Consider the following 22,984-nt stretch of genomic DNA (forward strand, 5'->3'; position numbering starts at 1 on the left):
CAGTGGTCTCTTTCTGTCCCCCACTCTGCCCTCAGTGGTGTCAACCTCATCTGAAGACTCAGTCCCTAGGGTTGCTATGTGGTTGCCAGCAGCAACCACCACGGCCGCACCTTTGTTCACTCTGAGGAGAGAGCTGGCTGCTGTCCTGGATCGTTCTCATGGGAGAGAGGAGCAGCCGGGACTAGAACCAGCACCCATATGGGATGCTGGTGCTGCGGGAGGAGGATTGACCCATTGTGCCACGGCGCCGGCCCCTAAAATGAGTATTTTTAAAGATAAATGTAAAAATTAAACCAAAGAAAATGCTGCGTTCCGGGCTCAGCTCTGGCCTTGGCGCTCTGACTCTTTCTGAAGCAGAGCCTGGGTATCTGCATTTTCGGAAGCACTGCAACAGTAAGACCACTTGGGCTTTCAGATCAACCGCTCTAAATAAAGAGCACTCAGTGCACATCCTAGCGGATGCCTCAGGGTGCTTCTCTTAGCCAGCCCTTTCTGATGGGAGCTGATGGGTTTAAGGACTCAGCTGCTGTTAGGGGTTGGTACGTTGTCGTGACGCACACTTAGGGATGGGTCATCCAGCTCACAAGTAATGAATGACTCTTTACTAGTGGAATTTCAGACTTTGAAACAGGCAAATAGACGCACGCCTGCTGTGATACCTCTCCACCATGGAACTTCCCATGTGCACACCACCTGCCTGCCCGTAGACCGCACAAATATGATACACACTAAGGTGTCAGAAGGAAGAGCCAACACACATATCGGATGTGAGGAATTTGAGAGCATGCAACCCTTTTAGGGAAAACATATGCAAACGTTTTCAGTGTCAAGTCTCGCAATGAGACGTGCTCTTCATGCTGGGATAAAAGAATCAAGAAATTTGAGTTTGTCATGGAAACGCTGACAGGGCTTCAGCCGAAGGCTGCTCGCAGGTGCAGCTGAGAGCCGTGCAGCCTCCAGCGGCTTATTTACATCCTGGCCGGTGGAGGGAGAGCTATTTCTAGTTGCCCCGCTACCGAAGAGTCAGCTGGCCTTCTGGGGACCTGGGGTTCTTACCAAGAAGGGGACGGTGTCTCTCCTGGCGGAGAGTTTCCAGATGTCTGGAGTGGGGAATGGGGGGGGGGGCTTGTCTTAGGATCTGTTTCACCTCCTGGAGGGAGTGGAGAGAGGAATGAGGTCAAGAAAACAGAAAGGAAGGAGGGGAGAAGGGGGAACGTGTTGATTCCAAGTGCCGGACAAACCCGAGGGATGCCAGGAATCATCTTCGTGTCTTGGTCCCCACAGGCTGGAACCCAGTGAAGTGCCCAAGGTTACCTCTCTGTCAGGGAGAAGGAACAGGCTGGTGGCCCGGGTGGGCCCTTAGCAGCAGGTGCCCAGGTGGACCAGGTAGCAGGTGGGGTAAGGCTTGGGGATGCTTCCTCCGACCCCACTGCTTTTGCTGATGCGAAGAGGAGCAGGAAACGCAGGTCTTTGCCTGCCAAGCCCCGGGAAAGCTGGGGAGGGGCTCCCCAGGACAGGCTGCGTGGCCACGGCCCTTGGTCCTGCTGAGGGAGAGCTGAGCCCACCGCAGAGCCTGGGCTGCAGGCGGGCCTTGCTGGAGGGTGGGCACCAGGTCCTTGAAGGTACAGGTTTTCCATTTCTTCCCACCTGGGCGCAGGAGGCCCAGCAGGAGCCAGAGCCGGCATCAGCTGCTTTAGGGCCTAAGAGACTGGGGAAGGAGGTAAGGAACCGGAAAATGTTAAAGTCCTGTCAGGGAGAAATTTACCTTCAGTGGGGAAAGTGTAGTCCCAGAGGGGCTCCCAACCCAATCCGAGGGGGGCGACAAGAGCCCTGCACGCAAGGAGTCCAAGAACGACGGAGCAGGAAGCGGGCATCCTGCACACCCTCCAGGAGCACAGAGCATACAGGAAGACTCTGGCCACAGACCCCCGCCAACCTCGGAAAATGCAGCGCCCCCTCTGCCCGGGGCCGAGGCAAGAATTAGGTAGGAAGAGCCGGAGCCCCCACAGCCTCATCCTGCACATCCACCCAGAAGCGCCTCCTATCAGCCCTGCCTGTTCCTATGGGCTTGCTTAGGCTCCCACTGTGGCTCTGCAACCCGGGGCCCAGCGCTGCTCCCCACCCGCGTCTCTCCTAGGCAGCCCGGGCCCCGCCTCTCTCCGCACCGGGAGCCTCGCGAGCCCGGGAGACATTCCAGGGCTGGCTCTGACTCTGAGTGTGCTGCTCAGTGCGCCGGGCGGCCGATCACAGCCGACAGTCTCCCTGCTCCCTCGGAGGTGTTGATAGTAACAGCGGCGAGACGCTGCCAAGTTGGCAGGAGCGCCGAGCGCCTGTGCACTGCGCACGGAGGGGGCGGGGCGCCGTGAGCCGCCTGGGGGCTGGGCCCAGTCTGGTTATCTTGACGTGGATAGGGCTAGGGGGTGGAGGACTCGGATGCTTGGGGCAGGGGATGCAGGATGAGGCACCTGGGAGGCACCCGGTTGGTGCGGGGGACCTTTTGGTTGGGCCTGAAGCCACCAGCTCCTGTGGCCTCCGAGCAGGCTGGAGAGTCTCTTTTGCGCCTGCTGTTAATGAGATGGCAGGGGAGTCTCCACGCTAGAATGGACCTGGAGTAAGGCATTCTGGAGTTCTGAAGCGGCTTCTTCTCAATGCAAGGGACCTCCGGGGGCATCAGGGAGGGCGCCCAGATGTCAGTGGACTGCACCTGGGCCCCCCGGGCAAGGCTTCCACTTCCTGGAGCTTCAGATGATCATCAGTGGGCCTGCTTCCGAGCTTCGTGTGAGGATTCAAGAGGGAACTCGCAGCCGACTGCGTGCGCTTCCCACATGGCTGACACTGCGATCAGAGCTTCTTACCCCTGTGAGTTCAGGCCTCAGTATTCCCATTTTATAAATGAAATAACTAAAGCATAGCGAGGTTAAGTCACTTACCCAAGGTCACAGTGCTAGTGAGTAGCAAAGGTCAGGTTGGAATCCAGTCATGTCGTGCCTAAGCCGTTGTTCTCAGCCCTGGCACAAACTGCCTTCAAGGGTAAATTAATTAACTTATTTTTATTTGAAAGGGAGAGAGAGGGAATATCTCCCGTCTGCTGGTTCAGTCCAAATCCTGCAACCGGGACTGGGTAAGGCTGAAGCCAGGAGCCAGGAACTCAACCCAGGTCTCCCACACGGGTGGCTGGGACCCAAGCACCTGAGCCATCACCTGCTGCCCCCCAGAGTGCGAATCAGCAGGAAGCTGGAATCTGAAGCGGAGCAGGGGCTTGAGTGCAGGTGCTCTGAGATGGCTGTGGGCATTGCACAGTGTGCGTGAACTGCTGCAGACACCTGCCCCTAGAACAAATGTTTAACAAATGCTAGCTGCTGCCAAGACGTCCCCTGAGCAGTTCGAGACAGGCGTCCTAGGCTCCTGACAGGGACCCCAGGGACTGCGTGGGGCCCCAACGTCTTCCCTTCCACTACTTGGTCCAGCACAGTGGCTGGGGAAACGCCCCTCAGAGCAGGCGTGCTTGGCCTTCCCTGCTTCTTTGCTCCTTCCAGCCCCTCCTTCCCAGGGTGGAGCCGAGGAATTCTCAGCTTCCTCCAGTGAACCTCAGCCTGCAAAGAAAACATTGCCTGCTGTGTCGCTGCCAGTTCCTCTCTGGTGACAGCCACAACCCATTTGCCTAGCGCCAGCCCCAGCCTGGACTGTGAGTAGAGCTGGGAGCCTGGGCTGGACCCCAGTGCCCTGTTGGAGGACCTGGGCCAGCCACCTCAAGTCTAGGCCTTGGGGCCACTCAAAGTGCAAGGCCCAGCTCAGCTGGTTTCTTGACCCTTTTGGCTGTAAGAACTGTAATTGAAGGTTGGTTTGTCACATTTGTAGGCTCTTTCTAGGGTGGAAAATCTATTGTATTGACATGTTCCCATATTTAAGGGCTCCATTAACACAGGCTTGCAAGTTAGTAACCAGCTTTATAAGCCCATTAAACTGCTACTGGCCACCTTTGCCGCTTGCACAGTGCCAGGCCGCTTCTTGGGTGGCCAGAGCTGCCTGCTGTCAGCCAGGAGAAAGCCAAATCCAGGAACCTGGATTTCTGACTGCTTCCCAGGCCCGAGTTCCTCCCCAGGATGGGTCAGCATCATCCTTTAGTGCTGGGGGAAAGGCATTGTGGTGTGGCATATCAGGTGGGGTTGGGAGCTGGGATGGAAACCCTGCGTGGATAACTCAGAAGGAAATGGAATATGCTAAATACTATGCTTAGAGACACAGAAAGCAGGGATACAATGTCTCCTAATCAGAAATGTATATTTCAAATGTGTTCATTTGAAAGGCACAGTTACAGAGAAAGAGGGAGAAACACAGAGAGAGATCTTCCATCCACTAGATCACTCCCCAAATGATCACAATGGCCGGGACTGAGCTCAGACCAAAGCCAGGAGCCTGGAACTCCAGCTGGGTCTTCACGTAGGTGGCAGGGGTCCAGGCATTGGGGCCATCTTCCTCTGCTTTCCCAGGAGCATTAGCAGGGAGCTGCATTGGAAGCAGAACAGCTGGGACTCCAGTCAGAGATCATATGGTATGTTGGCATTGCAGGTGGCATCTTAACTCACTGTGGCACAATGACAGCCCCCAGAGACTTTTAATTAAAGTAATATTCAGCACTGTGGCATAATGGGCTAAGCCTCTGCCTGCGGCACTGGCATCCCATTTGGGTTCTGGTTCAAGTCCTGGTTGCTCCCTTCCAGTCTAACTTTCCGCTAAAGGCCTGGGAAAGCAGTAGGAGATGGCCCAAGTGCTTGGACCCCTGCACCCACGTGGGAGCCCCAGAAGAAGCTCCTGGCTCCTGGCTTCAGATCAGCCCAGCTCTGACCGTTGCAGCCATTTGGTGAGTAAACCAAAGGATGGAAGATCTCTTTCTCTTTCTGCCTCTCTTTCTGTGTGTAACTCTGCCTCTCAAATAAAAATAAATCTTTTAAAAAAATAAAGTAATATTCAGGGGCTGGCACTGTGGCATAATGGCCTACAATATCGGCATCCCATATGGACGCCGGTTCAAGTTCCAGGTGCTCCACTTCTGATCCAGCTCCCTGCTAATGCACCTGTGAAAAGCAGCAGCAGATGGTCCAAAGGCTTGGATTCCTGTACCCACTTGGAGAAAGCTCCTGGCTCCTGGCTCAGCCCTGGCCGTTGTGGCCATTTGGAAAGTGAACCAGCAGATGGAAGATCTCTGTCTCTCCCTCTCTCTCTGTAATTCTGCCTTTGAAATGAATAAATAAAAATATTTTAAAAACACAAAGGAATATTCAGTCCCCAGGCATTAGCTGGAACATGGTGGCCATAGTAGTCTGCTTTTTCATTGCTGTGATAAACTACTGGAGGCAGGTTACTTTATAAAGAAAAGAGGTTTACTTTGCCTCACGGTTTTGGAGGTGCAAGGTCCAGGGTCCTCATCTGGTGATGTCCCAAAGCAGCACAGGACATCACATGACAAGACACAGCACAGGTGTTTCTGTGTCTGTGTGTCTCTCCCTCTGCTATAAAGCCATCAGGATTCCATCATGGGAGCTATACTCTAACAGTCTGAATTAGAAAGGCCTCACTTTTTTTTAAAGATTTATTTATTTATTCGAAAGTCAGAGTTACACAGAGAGAGGAGAGGCAGAGAGAGAGAGAGAGAGAGAGAGAGAGAGAGAGAGAGAGAAGTCTTCCATTCAATGGTGCACTCCTCAATTGGCTGCAAATGCCAGAGCTCCGCCGATCCAAAGCCAGGAGCCAGGAGCTTCTTCTAGGTCTCCCATGCAGGTGCAGGGGCCCAAGGACTTGGGCCATCTTCTACTGCTTTCCCAGGCCACAGCAGAGAGCTGGATTGGAAGTGGAGCAGCTAGGTCTTGAACTGGCGCCCATATGGGATGCCAGTGCTTCAGGCCAGGGTGTTAACCCGCTGTGCCACAGCGCCGGCCCCAACTTTTTTTTAAAAGATTTATTTATTTATTTGAAAGTCGGGGTTTCACAGAGAGAAGAGAGGCAGAAAGAGAGAGAGAGAGAGAGAGAGAGGTCTTCTATCCGCTGGTTCACTCTTCAATTGGCTGCAATGGTCAGAGCTGTATCGATTCGAAGCCAGAATGCTGGCACAGCAGGTGAAGGCTTTACCCATGATGCCACAGCGCTGGCCCCAAGGCCTCACTTCTAAACACCATGCTGAATTTACTTTCTACCTTCTGAATACCTCACAGTGGGGGTTACAATTCGATGCATGAAGACTTAGAGGACACTGGAATCATGTCCCAGCCATAGCAGGGGTCAGTCGTTATGAACAGGGAGGCCTGTCTAGACCCAACAACTCCTTTGCCCCATGCTGACTACCCAACCAGCACTTGAGACCTCTTAGGCATGGGTGCACTCTCCGCCTGGCTCAGGCAGCTGGAGGGGAAACTGAGGCAGCAAAGCAAAGGAGAATTCCCTTGGTGTTGCAGGGCACATCCAGAGGCGGTGCCATCACCACCCAGGTCCTCTTCCAGTCGACCTACTGGCACATGTCTGTCCTTAGGGTAATGCACGAGGGTCCTCGTTCCTTGCACCCACAAAGGTATTTACCAGACTGTGAGGGGCCACTTAGTGATGAGAAGGTGTCTGGTGGGTGGGGATAATGGGGAGACCCCAAAGCATGGGACACAACTGCCTTCCTCCCACTGCTGATTCTGCTTGGTGCCAAGTACCATCAGGAGGACACGCATTTAGGAGACAAGCAAAGGGCCAGAGGTCAGGCCCATCCTCAGAGGGTGAGAGAGGAAAGGCAAGGGCAACAGTTGAAGGGTGCAGGCACCAGTCTGCCTGTGAGAGAAACCCATGGCACCAGGGGGAAGGGGGCTGCCAGGACAGGAGGGCTGCCTGGGCGGGGTGGCAGAAGAGGGTAGGCTCCCCGGCCCTGGACCTCCTTGGATAGGGCATACGGCAGGCCAGCACAGAGGCAGGGGTGTGCCCGAGATGACCTGCAAGAGCTCCGTCTCTCTGGAGGCCTCTGAAGGAAGCCAGAATGGGCCAGCAGAAGTGGGTCGAGGTTCGATTTTCCTGAAGAAGCCCTGAGCTGGAGGCAGATGCATTGACTCTTTATTTATTTATGAGGCTATCGATTATAATGCAGCTTTTCCACAGGATCGGAGGTGGCTCGAGCTGGGAGCAGAAGCCGCCTACCAGTTCACTTGTTTTGCCCTGGAGACGTCAGGCACTCAGCGAGGCCGCCTCCCGGCCCATTCTCTCCTCTCCCTGTCCCTTCTGCAGGCCTTCCTTCTGTGCTCGGTGTGGGTGCAGGGCTCCAGGACTCCAGGAGCCCCCCTGGTTTCCTCTTTTCTCAGGTCTGGCTGTTTCAGGTTTCTTCTGGTATTTAGGGCACATTCTAACACCCAGATGCTGAGGGCCCAGGCGGTGCCTAACCTGAGCACAGACGACAGGTTTCTGAACCGGAAGGGCCCCTCAGATTTTCCTAGCAAGGCTCTTTTGTTTCTCTGAGGAGGAATGGAGGCCAAGTCGCACACAGTGCGAGGCCCCACCTGGACAAGAATGGGGGCTCCTGATTCCTCCAGGTGACAGGTGAGCCTTGCCACTGTGCCGTGCTGCCCACTCCTCCTCCTCACGCGGGCCTGGGGTGCGCCTGAACTAGGAGTCACCCCCGGGGACCGTTGCTCTCTGTTTGTGTTCTCCCAGCACGGTCTTTCTCAGTTTGGTCTTTTGCCTGATGAATTCTTTGCTCTCAGTGTGTCCCACTCCCAAAGAACATGGAAGAGGTTCCATCTGCCCCATAGGAAGAGAGATCATGACCATGAGCCCGATCAGCCTTGCCCTTCGTCCCCTCTCTCCTCCAACACTCCCGTCAGCCGCCTTTCCTGGGGCCTCTCCCAGCTGTCGTGCCCCAACACCAGCCTTCTGGTGAGCAGAGAGGCCATGTCCATGAGGCCTTGTGAAAGGAAATGGCTCTTCTCCCTTGGCCCTAATTCCGGGAGGAAGCAGAAATAGTCCTTAACAGATGGGCAGGAGCTAGGATGCAGGCCAGCACTGCACCAAGCTCCAAGGACTGGCTTCTCAACTTCAGAGACCCTGAAATGTGGCCTACCAGCACGTGGCTCTAAAGGCAGAGGTCATCGCCTGGGGCTATGCAGGCCCTTTTCCCTATCCAGATTTCCTGTGTCACTCTACCTCTCCTTGTGTGCTTTGGACATTCAGTGCTCTGAGATTTAACCCCAACTTTCTCTCCTCTTTCCTTCTCTATCACAGGCTAAGCTGCAGCCAAAGAGAATCCCCTACAAGTGCTGCATCTTCTCCCTTTGCCCCTGTTGTTCTACAACATCCTGCCTTCCTGCCCAACACAAGTAGAAAATTCCTGTTATTTGCTACCCACCCTGATCATACAAGAGTCCTTCTTGTTGTGGTGCGGTAGGTTAAGCTGCTTTTTGGGACGTCCGTGTGCCATGTCAGATTGCCTGGTTTGAGCAAGTACTTGCACCCCTGCCACCCACATGGGAGACCTGGAGGGAGTTCCTGGCTCCTGGCTTCAGCATGGATCAGTGTTGGCTGTTGCAGGCATCTAGGGCATGAAACAGTGGATGGAAGATCTCTCTCTTCTTCTCTTTCTTTTTGTCACTCTGCCTTTCAAGTGGATGAAAATAAATAACTAAACTTTTTGTTTTTTAAAAAAGGCAAGTTTCGGGGCCAGCACTGTGGCATAATGGGTAAGGCTGCTGCCTGCAATGCCGGCATCCCATGTGGACGCCAGTTCGAGTTCCAGCTGCTCCATTTCCGATCCAGCTCTCTGCTATGACTTGGAAAAGCAGTAGAAGATGGCCCAAGTCCTTGGGTCCCTGCACCCACATGTAAGATCCGGAAAAAGCTCCTGGCTCCTGGCTTTGGATTGGCACAGCTCTGGCCATTGCAACCAACTGGGGAGTGAACCAGTGGATGGAAGACCTGTCTCTCTCTCTCCCTTTGCCTTTCTGTAACTCTGCCTTCAAATAAATAAATAAATCTTTAAAAAAAAAATACAAGTTTGGGGCCAGTGTTGTGGCATAGTGGTTAAAGCCACTGCCTGTGACACCAGTCTCTCATATGGGCTCCAGTTTGTATCCCGGATGCTCCGCTTTAGATCCAGCTCCCTGCTAATGGCCTGGGACAAGCAGTGCAAGATGGCACAACTACCTGGGCCCCTGCGCCCACATGGGAGACCTGGAAGAAGCCAGGCCCAGCCCCAGCCATTGTGGCCATCTGGGGAGAAAACCAGCAGATGGAGGATGGATCTCTCTCTCTGTCTCTGTGTGTAACTTTTTCAAATAAATAGTTTTTTTTTTTTTTGTAAAAAGGCAAGTTTGTTTTGATGCAAAAAGGTTTGAAGCCCATGCTTTTCCAGAATATGCATTTTCATGAACTTTTTGAAGACCCTGTCACAGAAGCTCATGTTTGCTGAGCACCTACTAAATGCCAGACTCTGCTTATTCTTCCAAGTAACCTCAGAACTCTCCCCCTGAGGGTTACACAACTGGTAAGTTGCAAAGACAGATTTGAACCCAAGCGTGGTCCCTGGAACCTCTCTCACAAGCCACTGTACTATATTGCTTCTCATCAAACAGCTGCCTTTTCCAGCATGACGTCTGTCTTCCCTAGGATTTGAATCCTTTGTGATTTTTACTGTAACTACTTAAATCCAACCCCTTAACTTCCTTACTAGACTATGGGCTCTTCAAATGTATGGGCCAGGTCATACTCTGTCCCCAGCACCAGGCCCAGTGCCAGCACAGGCAGGGATCCATCAAATGGGTTTTGAAAGAAGGAATAAGCACACGAGTGAATGGGTTTGAATCGTGGCAGGCCTGAAGTCCGCCCACAGTGGGACAGGGAGTTGGAACTTGCTTCTCTGAATGCCCGCAGCCTCCCATTTCCTTTGTCAGCACGCCCCGGGAGACGCAGTGAATGGAAGTGGTTCACAGATGAGCGCGAACGGGAACGCAAGCCCCTCCGGGTCAGTAATTACAGAGTCTCTTCGTGCCGGCTGCATGCTGGGGACCGTGTTTTCAACCCTCCAGGTTGAGAGCTACAGGTATTACTGTGCACTTTGTATGCTCTGACATGCTTGTGAAAGGAAAACAGAGAGGAGGGTTATTAACCTCTGAGCAGTGCAGGGCCTGGCCCAAGAGCAGGGCCCCCAGCATGGATCTAAGCATCAAGACACAGGCACACCTTTAGAGGAGCAGAGGGGAATCCAGCCACTGCGTGTGCGCAGACCCCCCCCCACACACACACAGAGCAGCCCGTGGCAGGGTGGTCTCGGAGTGGGTTAAGGACAGTGTGAACCCACCAGGAGCCTTTCCAAGTTGGGAGGGAGTAGGAGGAATAGGACTCCTGAGGTGGAAGGCACCGAGCAGAGGACCTGAAGTGGGGCCTCCTCAGCGAGGGGTGTGTGTGTGTGTGTGTGTGTGCATGTGCGCCCACATTCACACTCACTTGAGTGTATCAGCAGCAGCGAGAGGGCCCTAAATGGGACTCTGCTCCTTCCAGGGCCCTGAAATGCCTGGTGAACCCACTGCATCCACAGTCCTGTCCAAGATTCGGTTTCTCTGGTCCAAGTTTAGCACAGCTCCCGGGGTCATGACGGGGAAGGAGGCTGCAGCTCTGCCTTGATGCAGACCCAGCTCTGCTGAGAGAAGGCCGACTCCCACCCAGCCACTAACTGCTGCCCACAACTGCATCTTCTCTCCTACCCGAACAGAGCAGCAGCCCGAACGTTTGCCACTATATGGTATTTTACTCAGACCCTTACATATTCAAAGCCATTCACACTGGTTACCTCATTTTCTCCCATTCTTTTTAAAGTAATGTTAATTTATTTTCATTTATTTGAAAGGCAGAGTGACAGAAAGAGAGAGGGGGAGAGGGAGAGGAGAAGAGAGAATAAGAGAGAGAGGGAGAGGGAGACAGAGAGAGAGAGAGGGAGAGATGGGGGAGAGAGAGAGGGAGAGAGAAAGAGAGAGAGAGAGGAAGAGGTGGGGGGAGAGAGATCTTCCATCTGCTGGTTTACTCCCCTAATGCCCATAATTGCCAGGGCTGGGCCAGGCCAAAGCCAGAAACCTGGAACTTGGATTAGTCACCTACGTGGGTAGCAGCCACCCTGACTCGTCCCAGGCGCTCCAATGCGGGATGCAAGCATCTATGCAGCATCTTGACTGCTGCACCACTTGCCAGTCCCAGAGTCCTGTTACCAGGGATGAGGAACAGAAGCCCGGAGAGACCGTATGAGTTGTTTTGGGTCACACAGCACCTTACCAATGGAGCCTTAAGGACCCCGCTCTAGCCCTCTGACCCCAAGTTCTTTCCCTTCTCTAGTTGCAGGTTTCTCTGTGCACCCCACCCCCATCTCCTCTAAGGAAACCTCCACAGAGAAGCTCACACTTCACCAGTAGCAGGCTCACTGATGCTCCCGGTGCTGGGCAAGCAAGAACTCATATCAGCTTCTCCTTACTCTCTCCTCCTCTCCTCCTCCTCCTCACCACCACCACCACCAGGAAGAAGCTCACTTCCAGCAAGAGTCCTCAAGACAGCTCTTTCTGGAAATGTTGGGGTAAATGGGTGCAATCCTGGGAGGGCAGCCAGTGCTATTTGCACTCTCCAGGAAGCAGGAAGGTCCCCGGAAGTGGCCTGTGCAGACCGGGAGTAGGGCTGAAAACAGAGCAGTAGGTTACACGTTTCCCTTTGCTCATCTCCCAGCCTGGAACCTAATGGTGCTGGGTGGCCCTCTCCTTGCATGCATCTAGTTTGGCCCTACCCTCCACCTGGAATTTTGTCTATCTGGCTTGAAGGTGTCAGACATTGATTCATTTATTGAACAAACACCTGTTGATGGATGACTATGTATCCTTTGCTTGAGGTGCTAGAGAAACCATGAGGAACATGACAGGCAAGTTTTCAATCAGTCTGGAAAAGCATGCAGTGTTTTTGGGGTGCAGTGGGGTACGGCAGGATAGAGAAGAAACAGCAGCTCAGAGGAGGAGGGTGGCTGGAAAGACCTCCCAGAGAAGAGACGCATCTAAGTTGAGGCTGCAAAGATGAGAGAGTAGTAAGCAGGCCAAGAGGAGAAGGAGTGTTCCAGGCACAGGGAACAGCATGTGTGAAGGCCCGGGGGCTAGAGACACAAGGAAGGAACTGAAGAAGTGTGCACAGCTGGAGTGCGGCCTGCAAGGGGCAGAGGAGGTGGGAGGCGGCGAGGGATGAGGCTGCCCTGAGTCATGGAAGGCTTGAGAACCATGGTGAGTAGAGAGCATTTTGTCCTAAAGACAGTGATAGGCCACATGACACGCTCAGATCGGGGTGTGAGAAAGGTATGTTCTGCTTTGTGTGGAGTGGTACCGTGCAATAGGGACACAAGGAGAGCTACAAATGGGAGCCATTTTCTATTAGTCATATAAAAAATGTAAAAGAGGCACAGGCTTTTAGCCTAGTAGTTAAGATGCCCGTGTCCTACATCGGGATTCTTGGGTTTGAGACCTGGCTCTTGCTGCTGACTCCAGCTTCCCCTAATGCACATCCTGGGAGGTGGCAGTGACATTCAAGTACGTGGGTCCCTGCCACCCACGTGGGAGCCCTGGACTGAGTTCCTGGCTTCTGGCTTTGGCCCAGCCTAGCCCCTATTTTTGTGGACATTTGAGGAGTGAACCAGAAGATGGGAGTTTTTTCTTTTATCTCTATCTACCTATCTCTAAATTAAATATAATTTATTTAAAAATTTATAAACAAATGAAATTCATTTTCTAAATTTATTTGACAGGTAGAGTTATAGACAGTGAGAGAGAGAGACAGAGAGAAAGGTCTTCCTTCCATTGGTTCACTCCCCAATGGCCGCCACGGCCGGTGCTGCACCAAGCACTTGGGCCATCCTCCACTGCCTTCCCGGGCCACAGCAGAAAGCTGGACTGGAAGAGGAGCAACAGGGACTAGAACCCAGTGCCCATATGGATGCCAGCGCCGCAGGCAGAGGATTAACCAAGTGAGCCACAGTGCCGGCCCCTGAAATTCATTTTGATTATATATTTTATTTAACCCAATATATTAAAATATCACAACATATGATCAATAAACATTAAGATATTTAAGAAATGGTAAAAAGATTACGAATCAGGTCTTTTGATGAGTTTGTCCCTGTTTGTACTGATTGACAGTTTCTTCCCCAAAATTGTGCTTAACAACCCCACTATCACCAGCCCCCTTGGGTTTTGCCTCTTGGAGCCTCCTCCAGGCCATGTGGCTGGAGGTCTCTGACTTAAATAAATCTTGCTTTTAAATACAAAAAAAAAAAAGATACTTAAAAAATAGTAAGCCTTCAAAATCTGGTGTGCTTTTTTTATACTTACAACACATTTCCAATTAGATCCAACATCTTTCAAGTGCTCAATAGCCACATGTGGGGACAGGCATTTGGCATAGCAGTTAAACTGCCATCGGGGACACCTGCATCCCATATCGGAGTGTCTGATTTGAGGCCCAGTTATTTTGCTTCTGATCCAGCTTCTTGCTAATGCACATCCTGAGAGGTGGCAGATGGCGGCCCAAATACTCGAGTCCCTGCTATCCACATGGGAGACCCAGACTGAGTTCTGGGCTCCTGACCATGGTCTAGCATAGTCCTGGCTGTTGTAGGCATTTGGAGAGTAAACCAGCAGAAGAAAGATCTCTGTCTGTCTCTCTCCCTTTCAAACAAAGTGAAAATAAATAAAAACCTTAAAAAAAAAAATGAGCCACATGTGGCTCATGGTTAATGTGCTGGCTGATGCAGGGATACAGAATGCATTTGAGGGGAGCAATAATGGTGGTTAGGGGACCTGTGGTGGAGCTGTTGTAGGTCACCTGCAGGATGATGGTTTGGGATAAAGACAGACCCATGGGCCGGCGCCGCAACTCACTAGGCTAATCCTCCGCCTGCGGCACCGGCACACCGGGTTCTAGTCCCGGTTGGGGCACCGGATTCTGTCCTGGTTGTTCCTCTTCCAGTCCAGCTCTCTGCTGTGGCCCGGGAGTGCAGTGGAGGATGGCCCAAGTGCTTGGGCCCTGCACCTGCATGGGAGATCAGAAGGAAGCACCTGGCTCCTGGCTTCGGATCGGTGCAGGGTGCCAGCCGTGGCGGCCATTTGGGGGGTGAACCAACAGAAAGAAGACCTTTCTCTCTGTCTCTCTCTCACTGTCTAACTCTGCCTGTCAAAAACAAAACAAAACAAGACAGACCCATTTCAGAGACATGACTGCCAGGCTTCTGCCTTAAGCAAAGAGCTGGACCTTGGGGCCGCTTTCGGATGGCGGCGTCAGGAAGAGAAGCAGCCTGGAGTGGACCTGGAAGGGTCAGGAATGAGTTGTTTTGAACATGCTGCATTTGGGGTGCTCACGAGGCATCCAGGGAACAGCTGCAGTTCTTTTTTTTTTTTTTTTTTTTTTTTTTTTTTTACAGGCAGAGTGGACAGTGAGAGAGAGAGACAGAGAGAAAGGTCAGAGAGAAAGGTCTTCCTTTGCCGTTGGTTCACCCTCCAATGGCCGCCGCGGCCGGCGCACCGCGCTGATCCGATGGCAGGAGCCAGGAGCCAGGTGCTTTTCCTGGTCTCCCATGGGGTGCAGGGCCCAAGCACCTGGGCCATCCTCCACTGCACTCCCGGGCCACAGCAGAGAGCTGGCCTGGAAGAGGGGCAACCGGGACAGAATCCGGCGCCCCGACCGGGACTAGAACCCGGTGTGCCGGCGCCGCTAGGCGGAGGATTAGCCTATTGAGCCGCGGCGCCGGCCAACAGCTGCAGTTCAACACCTTGTTCTCCCTTCCAGTGTTTTGACTGGACACGTGGCCACTCAGAAGGAAGACCTTAGTAGTCAGTCTCTCTTACCATCACATATGGCCCTAAGCAGCCTAAGCAGCCCTCTTGGATCCCGAGGAGAAAGAGGGGTGTGGCGAATAACAGGGTCCCCAGCCCCTGACACAGTGGTCGTCACTTCATGCCTCTGGACTCTGTTGTCTAAAACAAACTTCATCTTCTCTAAGCCACTTTACTTGAGGATTCCCTTTACTCCTAGCTGGAAATAATTCTAGTGAGCATAGTAACTGAATGGAGACGTCCACTGGGCAGTTAGATCTGATGCGTCCAAAGTGGAGGGGAGAGAGCCTGGCCAGCTGTGTTTGGATTTGGAAGTTACCAGTCCATGCTTGCTCACGGAAGCCATAGCAACAGACGAGATCACTATGGGAGCAGAGAAAAGGATCTAGAACAGAACTCTCGGGAACATAAGCCGGCGCCGTGGCTCAATAGGCTAATCCTCCACCTTGCGGCGCCGGCACACCGGGTTCTAGTCCCGGTTGGGGCGCCGGATTCTGTCCCGGTTGCCCCTCTTCCAGGCCAGCTCTCTGCTGTGGCCAGGGAGTGCAGTGGAGGATGGCCCAGGTGCTTGGGCCCTGCACCCCATGGGAGACCAGGAAAAAGCACCTGGCTCCTGGCTCCTGCCAGGATCAGCGCGGTGCGCCGGCTGCAGCGGCGGCCATTGGAGGGTGAACCAACGGCAAAGGAAGACCTTTCTCTCTCTGTCTCTCTCTCTCACTGTCCACTCTGCCTGTCAAAAAAAAAAAAAAAAAAAAAAAAAAGAACTCTCGGGAACACCAACACTGAGAGCAGGAGCAGGGGAAGAGGAGCCAGGCAAGGAGGCCGAGCAGTCAGAGAGCAGCAAAGGAAGCAGGAGGGGCTGTGCACGGGAGCCCCGGGAGGTGAGAGCCCCAGGAGGTGCGCTCAGCAGTTGAGGACAGCCATCTCCACCTGCTCTGTGCGTATGGATGGCACCTAGAGCCTGAAAAACCAACTTAGAGTCCTACTGCTGCCCTGAATCGCAGCAAAGGCTCTCCTGACCACCCTCCCACTCGGAGCCCTTCAGTGGATCATTTCTTGGTAAAGTCCTAGCTCCTTAGCCCATGCTTCGGGCTCCTCCAACGCCTGGCCCTGGCTCTTCCGTCCAGCCTGTCCCTCCCCAGCACGCGGTGTCCCTGCCAGCCCTGGCTTCCCACCCTTCCCAGCCTTGGCTCCTGTGCTGCTCTCTCACTGAAGAAGCCTCCCCCTTTGTCCTTTTGCTTTTGTTTTTCAAAATCCAGCCCACTCTTCAAGATCTACGTCATGCACCAGCTCTTCTGCTCCCAGATTCTCCCCAACAGACTAATTGCCCTCACCCTGAGCTCCCAGAGCGTTCTGTTCGGTCTCGATCACAGCCCTCGTTAGAGCTGGCTGTGTACACGTGTGCCTCCCCAGGTACGCTGTAGTGTGCAGAAGCCCGAGGCTGCTGCGGGCCACACATCCCTGTCTCCCTCGGTGCCTTCCACCGAGCTTGTTACAGAAGGTTATGAAATGCTTATGGATTCATGGAATTGTTGTCCCTCCACAGTCCCCAAGTAATAGTGGTCTTTGCCTTTTTTTGTTTAGGTGATGGAGGATGCCACCAAAATAGAGAATCTTGCTTACAGGAAAACAGATAAGGCATTGAATTTGAATCCAGATGCTCAAGGAAATAACCCCAGTCTGAGTTTCCCCTGATCCAAGCAAGTTTTATCATCCGAACACTCCAAGAACCACCTTATGAATGGAAAAGCAACAGAAAAAAAGGAATGAAACTGAAGCTTGGTTTGTTAAAGAGATGAACAAATTGACAAATCTTTAGCTAAACTGACCAAGAAAAAGAGAGAAAAGACTCCAGTTACTAAAATCAGGAATGAGAGGATGTTACTACAAACTTTAAGGAAGTAAAAATGATTATAATACTATAAATAACTAAATGCCCGGGGCCAGCACTGTGGCATAGCAGGTAAACCGCCGCCTGCAATGCCAGCATCCCATATGGGCACCGGTTCGAGTCCTGGCTGCTCCACTTCCGATCCAGCTCTCTGCTATGGCCTGGGATAGCAGTAGAAGATGGCCCAAGTCCTTGGGCCCCTGCACCCGCGTGGGAGACCTGGAAGAAGCTCCTTGCTCCCGGTTTCAGATGAGCACAGCTCCAGCTGTTGCGGCCATTTGAGGAGTGAACCAGCAGATAGAAGACCGCTCTCTCTTTCTGCCTCTCCTTCTCTCTCTGTGTAACTCTGACTTTCAAGTAAATAAGTAAATCTTTAAAAAAAAATAACTAAATGCCCAAGAATTAGGTAACCTAGATAAAAACAAATTCTGTGAAAGACACAAACTACTAGAACTACCTCAAGAAACATAAAATATGAACAGACCTACAACAAGTAAAGTAGTTGTATTAGTATTTTTTTAAACTACCACAAAGTTAGTTCCAGGCCCAGATGCCTTTATTAGTGAATTCTACTAAATTATTAAATGAAAACCAATCCTCTACACTCTTTCAAAAAAAAAAAAAGAATATGAAGAAACACTTTCAAATTAATTTCTTGAGTTCAATAGCTCAGATACCAAAATCAGTCAAAAACATCACAAGAAAACTATGCATCAACATTGTTTATGAGTATAGAAGCAAAAACCCCAACAAAATACTAGCAATATCAACAGAGCAATATACAAAAAGGATTATACATCGTAACCAAGCAGGATTTATCTCAGGAATGCAAGATTGATTTAATGCTTAAAATCAATGTAATATACCATATTAATAAAGGACAAAAACCACATGACCATCTCAACAGGTGCAAAACAAGCAACTGACAAATCCAACACATTAATGATTAAAAACACTCAGTAAGCTAGCAATAGAATTGAACTTCCTCAACTTGATAAAAACTCAACATCTAACAGTCTACATTTTTGGTGGAAGACTAAAAGCTTTCTCCTAAGATCAGGAATCAGAAAAAGATGACTGCTCCCATTTCTGCTGTTCAACACTATTCTGAAGTTCTAGCTAGGACAATCGGGAAAGAAAAAGGAATAAAAGGTACCCATATTGGGAAGGAAGAAGTAAAACCCACTCTCTGCATGGATTACATGACCTTGTATAGAGAAAATTCTAAGAATACATGTGCACCGCTAGGAATTAATGAACAAATTCAGCAAGGTTACTGGATACAAAATATGAAACACTATACAAAAATCAAATGTATTTTTATGCCCTAGCAATGAATCATGTTCAGATTTGAACATGAAATTAAAACATTTCAATCTATGATAGTATCAAAAAGAATTAAATACTTGGGAATATATTTATTAGAAGACGGACAAGACATGCATACCAAAAATTTTAAGATATTAAGGGGCCAGAGCTGTGGGGTAGTGGATAAAAACCTTTAAAAAAAAAAACCCACAACTAATAAAAAGGCAAATAACAATTTAAAAAAGGCAAAGGGTCTGAATAGACAGTTTTCTAAAGAAGACTTGCAAACAGACAATAAATGCATAAGAAAAGATGCTCAACATAAATTATTAAGAAAATGCAAATGAAAACCACAATGAGATATCACTTCACAGCTGCTTAGGATAAGTATAATGAAACTGACCAACAATAATAAGCATTGGCAAGGATATGGGGAAATTGTAAGCCTAATAAAATGGTGTGGCAATTTCATGAAAGGTTGGCATAGAGTTGCCATAAAACCCAACAGTTCCACACCTAAGTATATACCCAAGAGAAACGAAATCATATATCCCCACAAAGTCTTGTTTATGCATGCTCCTAGCAGGAGTTTTCATAATAGCTAAAAAGTAGAAACAACCCCAGTGTCCATCAACTGATGGATAAATAAAATGTTGTAAAACTCATGCAATAGAATATCAATTGGCTGTTAAAAGTCAGGATCAGGCTGAAGTCCTGATTCGTGCTATTACATGAATGAGTCTTGAAAATATTATACCAAGTGAAATAAGTCAATCATAAAATACCATATATTTTATTGTATGGTATAGGTTTTGGTTTTTGTTGTTGTTGTTGTTGTTGTTGTTGTTTTGACAGGCAGAGTGGACAGTGAGAGAGACAGATAGAAACGTCTTCCTTTTTGCCATTGGCTCACCCTCCAATGGCCGCCACAACTGGCGCGCTGCGGCCGGCGCACTGCACTGATCCGAAGGCAGGAGCCAGGTGCTTCTCCTGGTCTCCCATGGGGTGCAGGGCCCAAGCACTTGGGCCATCCTCCACTGCCTTCCTGGGCCACAGCAGAGAGCTGGCCTGGAAGAGGGGCAACCGGGACAGAATACGGCGCCCCGACCGGGACTAGAACCTGGTGTGCCGGCGCCGCTAGGCGGAGGATTAGCCTAGTGAGCCGCAGCGCCGGCCTATATGATATAGTTTTATGAAATATCCAGAATAGGAAAATCTACAGAGACAGAAAGTAAATTAGTGGGAATCAGGGATGGAAGTGAGAGTGACTGCAAATGGGTATGGGGTTTCTCTCTAGGACAATGAAGTGTTCTCAAAGTAGATATTCACAGCTCTGCAAACATACAAAAACCCACTGAATTGTGTACTTCAAAAAGGTGAATTTTATGATATGTGAACTATATCTCAGTAAAGTTGTAAATATAAAAATACAGCTACTTTATTACGTTGAAATGCGACATGGGTGTCCATTTTCCTAGTGAGAAGATTCAAAACGTTCCTTGTAGGCCGGCGCCGCGGCTCACTAGGCTAATCCTCCGCCTAGCGGCGCCGGCACACCGGGTTCTAGTCCCGGTCGGGGCGCCGGATTCTGTCCCGGTTGCCCCTCTTCCAGGCCAGCTCTCTGCTGTGGCCCGGGAGTGCAGTGGAGGATGGCCCAAGTGCTTGGGCCCTGCACCCCATGGGAGACCAGGAGAAGCACCTGGCTCCTGCCATCGGATCAGTGCGATGCGCCGGCCGCAGCGCACCAGCCGCGGCGGCCATTGGAGGGTGAACCAACGGCAAAAGGAAGACCTTTCTCTCTGTCTCTCTCTCTCTCACTGTCCACTCTGGCTGTCCAAAAAACAAACAAACAAAAAAGTTCCTTGTTAGCATGATGAATAAACCACATTCTACCTGATAAAGTTTTCCTTCAAAATTATCCTCACAAAGGGAGGCAAAATTGTACAGATTTCATATGTTCAGGCTCCCCCACCATTCCCCACTTCCCTCTGAGAGACCGAGGGGGGAGAACCTGGTCTACATTTTGTGACAGTGGGGACCAGGACCTTTCTCTTACATGATTTTTGTCTCCTGCTTTGGAATATATTTATTTGCAGCTCCTGCCTGCCCAGCGCCAATTCTCCTTGTTTGCTTGTGGGTTCTCCTTCTGTCAGCTGCTCCTCCCTCACCCTCAGGTCTGTCGATCTTTCCAGGGCTGAAAGGTGGATGGACATATGTCTCAGTTTGTGCAATCAGATCCCCTTCACCAGGAATTTGAGTTGAGAGTGGAAGATTCAAGGAAAAGGCAGATGATTGGCCTTCTTGGGATGCCCCAAGGAAGTTGTTCCATGGTTGCTGTTAGCTGGATCAGGAGAGTTAGTCATTCTGGTCTTGTTGTTTTGTTTTCGTTTTGTTTCTTCTATCCAAGAACCCTAACTTGGTCTTTTCAGATATACAAGGGCTGAACAATTCCGTATCATTGTCTTGATTCTCTCACAGCAGAGACAAGCTTCCTCAGGGTTTTCAGAACATGGAGGAAGGAGACTCCTAACTTACCAGGTCATGGCATGAACAAAGTACTTCCATGGGTGCATCTCTTTGGTTCCTTCTTGGTGATCATTTGTTTTAAATGATCCATTGAACCTCAACTAAATCCAGGCACACAGTTTCTTGGGGAAATACAAACATGAAAAAATTCATATCGCCATTCTAAGAAACTCATTTGGTGTGAACTTGGAGTGGATCAGAGAAAAGGAGCAGCAAAAGAGGACATTTAAACCTGCCTAGAGGTAGAGACTCCCAGCTGGAGAAATTTCTCTGGCCCAGAATGTATCCTTTGTGACAGGCATTGAAATAGATTACCCAGGCCAGCGCCGCGGCTCACTAGGCTAATCCTCCGCCTAGCGGCGCCGCCACACTGGGTTCTAGTCCCGGTCGGGGCGCCGTATTCTGTCCCGGTTGCCCCTCTTCCAGGCCAGCTCTCTGCTGTGGCCAGGGAGTGCAGTGGAGGATGGCCCAAGTGCTTGGGCCCTGCACCCCATGGGAGACCAGGAAAAGCACCTGGCTCCTGGCTCCTGCCATCGGATCAGCGCGGTGCGCCGGCTGCAGCATGCTGGCCGCGGTGGCCATTGGAGGGTGAACCAACGGCAAAGGAAGACCTTTCTCTCTGTCTCTCTCTCTCACTGTCCACTCTGCCCGTCAAAAAAAAAAAAAAAATAGATTACCCAGTCCTATCTTTGCTGATGAAGAAATTCAGATTCTGAGCGATAAAGCCAAAATTGATGAGCAGCCAAATTGGGCTCCAGGCTTCTTCCTCATTCCCAGTTCAGTCATTTCACTAGTTTGTAGTCACATGGCTGCCCCAGGCTAGCCCCACCAGGTTTCAGGGAGTATGGGGAGGAGGAGGGACAATAGTCGGGCCTTGGTAAATAGTTGCCTAGGGAAATATGTCCTACAAGGCCACCTGAGAAATCAGCAAAGAATTGGGGCAGATTCCAGTGGTTTTAGTCACTTGTTCTGTACCTTGGGTTTTCCTAGATTTTGCATTCAGTGTGTGTATGTCCCAGCCTTCTCCAATTTCTTGGATTCCTTGAAGCAGGTCAGTAGCTAAAGGGCTTGGCAAAATGACCTCTGCCACTTCTATGGTCTCTTTCCCGCAGGTAATCCAGTCAGCTGGAGTTAGATTGTTTTCACCTATAAGGATATCGGTCAGATACCCTAAGCGGAACGTGAGGAGGAAGTCAGTTCAGAAATCAGGGCTGGACTTTCCCCAGGGCTGACAATGATTTATTTTAGCTGGAAACTTGTTGGGGGCAGGAAGGGCCCAGTGTAAATAGCAGGCATTGCAGGGAGTGTGTGTGTGTCGGGGGGACCTGGACATTGTTCTTGTGGGTGGAAGAAGACAAGGAGTGTTCTACCAAGCTCTATTTCAGCCATGAATGGGCACAACCAGTTTAACCAAAATATACATAGACCTGCTCATGTTTCAGTAACAGTGCTAGGCCCAGCAGCCCACATGATCCTGGCCAGCAAGGAACTGCAGGCAAACACAGAGTTAAATGAAAATGCATGAAAAACTCCTGGCACAGTGACTGGTCCATGTAAGTGACTAATAAAAGGTAGCAGCACCACCATTTCTCTCTCAGACTTGTTTCCCTTCCTTGGATTTCGTATCTCACTTCACGGCCCGTCACCCACGCCCAAGTCCAAGCTCCAGGGGAGCCTCCCCTTACTTCCCACGGTGCTGTCGTCATCCATCTCCTGGCTGCGTTCACACAAGGCTGATGCATGTAATAGGAAGTGGTCAGTGATAAGCCCGGGTCTCATAGGGCGCAGGACAGGGATATGCATCCCCTTGGGCTTCAGGGAAGGCTTTGCAGGGGACACTCAAGCCAAGGTGTTAGGAAAGAAATCGACAAGCCTCAACAGGCAAGAGAAGCACATGCGCAAAGGGGTGGAAGCTGGGTACAGGGGAACAGCAGTCGACGGTGTTCCTAGAGTAGGAAGCGTGAGATGGGAAGGAAGGGCAGTGAGGTATATGTGTGTGGGGGAGGGGTGGATAAGTTACAGCAAAGGGCCTAGTCTCTGCTCTGAGCAAAATGAAGGGAAGTGCTAGGGGAGACCTCATTTACAATATATCACTGTAGTGTAGATTTAGAAGAGCCAAGAACAGACCGGGATCCAACTGGAAGAGATGATGAGAGCCTGCAAGGGCTCTGTGAGAATGAAAGGCACGGTTTGTTAACGCAGCCAGGAGATGGATGACAGCACCGTGGGAAGTAAGGGGAGGCTCCCCTGGAGCTTGGACTTGGGCGTGGGTGACGGGCGTGAAGTGAGATACGAAATCCAAGGAAGGGAAACAAGTCTGAGAGAGAAATGGTGGTGCTGCTACCTTTTATTAGTCACTTACATGGACCAGGCACTGTGCCATGCATTTTCCTTTAAC

Source organism: Oryctolagus cuniculus, chromosome 17 (assembly GCF_964237555.1).
Source record: "Oryctolagus cuniculus chromosome 17, mOryCun1.1, whole genome shotgun sequence".
Lineage (NCBI taxonomy): Eukaryota > Metazoa > Chordata > Mammalia > Lagomorpha > Leporidae > Oryctolagus > Oryctolagus cuniculus.